Raw genomic sequence first — 2,957 nt, 5'->3', positions numbered from 1 at the left:
AGCTTAAAGCAGCTGGTAAAAAAATAAAATGACATGAAAAGCTGACTTTAAGGATTTCAAATCCTCTAGACTAAAATAACTCCACTGTGCAGTAGAAGTGTTTTAATTGTAAGTAGTAGAAAATTTTAATCAAGAGTGCTAATGGACTCTGGTTGGTGTGGCTCAGTGGACTGAGCGCTGACCTGCAAACCAAAAAGTCATTGGTTCGATTCCCTGTCAGGGCATATGCCTGGGTTGTGGACCAGACCCCTGGTTGGGGGTATGCGAGAGGTAACTGATTCATGTATCTCTTACACATTGATGTTTCTCTCCCTTTCCTTCTCCCTCCCCTCCCCTCCTCTCTCTCTAAGAGTAAATAGATAAAATCTTTAAAAACAGAGTGATAATGGGACAGTTCCAGGGACACAGCAGTGAGGTCTTCATTATCGTCTCTAGACGTGCACCTGTGGAAGTTTTGACTCCCCGAGTCCTCCTTTCCTCCTTACTACTGCCCTGATGTAGGAGGTTGTAGCAGCTAGAGAAGCTTCTGGGGTGTCCTGGGCAGAGGTGGATCACAGTTGTCTGCCTCTTAGAATGGGCAAGGGAGCCTATATCACACGGAGTCGTATGGGCCAGGGTAGACCCTATGGGAGCAGCCACTCTGCGACACTGTGGCAGCTTCTCAGGGGGCTGGTTCAGCTCTCCACTTCCCTAGCTCCTACACCAGGTCCCATTTGGGGTCCAGGCAGCAGTTGGGCTGCTACCCAGGGCAGAGCAGACCAACCTCAGGGTTCTCAACCCCAGGGTTCTCAGGGTTCTCATAGGTAGGGACACCTACCCCTTTCCCATCAGGGCGTGGTAGGGAAAAAAAAGAATGTCCGATGAGTTAGAAAGTTATTCAAGCCTTCATGCCTGAAGACCCTGGGCTAGCCTAAAATCAGTTGCTATAGTGGATATAAGCCAACAACACAGCAACACCCAAACATTCACATGTAAAAACGGAAGATACTTTTGTTAACATTTCTGAAATTCTACTGGAAGCTTCATGTGTCAGATCTTGGACAAAACTCTCACTTTTGCACTTAAGTTGAACCTCAATTGAGTGACTTTGATTGAAATTAGTTAGATCTCCTTGGTATTTTTCATCATATCAAATATTGTTCATATTAGAGAAGACATATGGTAAGATAATTTGCAATATTTAGCTCTCTGAAAGTGCCTACCACATTTTAGAAGATTTACAGTTTTCAAATATTTAACATTCTTGGTTATATAATGAACATCTGTCTTTTACTCTTTTTCATATACTTTAAAATAAACAATTTTTTTTCTAAAAAAAAGAGTGATAATGATAGAATGATGATGATTGTCATTAAGTTTTGGTGGTTAAAAGGAAGGAGCTTCAGTTGCCTAAAACGAGTCTGCTGACATGGGAGACTCCGTTCTGTAACCGTGAGCTTTGTTGTAACTACGTCTAAAGATTTTATTTATTTATTTACTTACTCACTTTTAGAGAGAGGGGAGGGGAGCGAGTTGTAATGACAAGGAATTACAACAACTGTGAAAGCTCTTGCTACCAGCCGACTGGTCCTTCCTTACGTAAAGACAGATCTAAATGTTGTCAATGTCACACTTTGAAATAGTCCGGGGAGAGACGGTTGCTGGGATTGTTTTCAGTGGCTTTTTATGTATCTTAGGCATTTGGGAGTTTCCCAAGCACATGATTGCAGATCAATTCTTAGTCTTCATCTTGCTAGACATTTTGGTAGCATTTCACTTGGTTAATTGAAACAGTGCTTGAACAATTTCCTCATCTGGCTTCCAGGACCCTGGACCCACTAGGTTTTTCTTCCCTCTTCTCTGGCCACTCCTTCTTATGACCCTTGCTGGATCCTCCTCGTCCTCCTCTTCTCCCCTGTCTCCTCGTCTCCCCTTGTGAAACAGCCTCTTTTCTTCTCCCCCTGCACTCCCTTGGCGATCTCATTCAGGCTTGTGGCTCCAACTACTAACTATATGCTGGTGATTCTAAAATTAAACCCCCAATCCGGCTCTCCGCTCTAAATTCCAGACTAATATATTCAACTGCCAACTCAACATCTTCACTTGAACAACTAATCTCAGACTTAAGAAATCTGAACTTCTGATCTTCTCCTCCAAGCCTGCCCCTCCCACAGTGTTCCAAAATGCAGTAAAAGGCACTACAGATTCACTTGGCCAAGAACCTAGGATTCATCCTGGATTCCTCCCCACCCCGCTTACACGCCAGATTTCATCCATCAGCAAATTCTGTCAGCTCTAGCCTGAAAAGTTACCCAGAATCTGGCAGCTGTTCACCAGCTCCATCACCTCTACCTTAGTCCAAATCCCTCTCACCCAGGCACCTCTCACCTAGACTATCGCAATAACCTGCAACTGGTTAGTCTCAGCTTTCACGCTTGCCTCCAACATCCGCAGCCAATCTATTCTCCAAACAGCAACTTGTGATTCCTTTAAAATGTAAGTGATTGCAAACCCAACTACCTGTCCTCACACTTGGGACACAATCCCAGGTTCTTACCTTGGTCTGTGAGAGCCTGTGGGATCCTGCTTCCAGGTTTCCCTCCCTCACTCCAGCCTCACCAGACTTGTCCTTTTTTTAGCACATCCAGCATGCTCATGCCTTAGCACCTCCTCACCTTCTCCTCACTCAGTCTGCAAAACCATTCCCCCAGATACCTGCATGTCTCATTTCCTCACTTCATCCAGGTTCCATTCAAACGTCAGCTCGTCAAAGAAGTCTTCTCTGACCTGCTATTTGAGAGAGAGGCTACTTCTTCCATACCTTCTCTCATTGTTTCATAATAATAGGTAACCTTCCTTTCTGGTTTAGGACTTGTCTGTTGTGTTTCATGCTGCACCCATTGCTTACAATAATGGTTGGTACACAGGAGGTGCTTAATAACTGTGTAATGAATGAATAAATCAATATAATAGTTACA

General features: G+C 44.0%; 1 pseudogene; it reads left to right on the top strand.

Moving 5' to 3' along the window:
* Positions 1-261: 261 nt before the first annotated feature.
* On the top strand, positions 262-997 carry LOC114498706 (annotated as a pseudogene).
* The last annotated feature ends 1,960 nt before the right edge of the window (positions 998-2,957 follow it).

This window comes from Phyllostomus discolor, chromosome 6 (genome assembly GCF_004126475.2).
Source record: "Phyllostomus discolor isolate MPI-MPIP mPhyDis1 chromosome 6, mPhyDis1.pri.v3, whole genome shotgun sequence".
NCBI classification, from domain to species: Eukaryota; Metazoa; Chordata; class Mammalia; order Chiroptera; family Phyllostomidae; genus Phyllostomus; species Phyllostomus discolor.
This window is presented reverse-complemented; position numbering and strand designations above follow the sequence as displayed.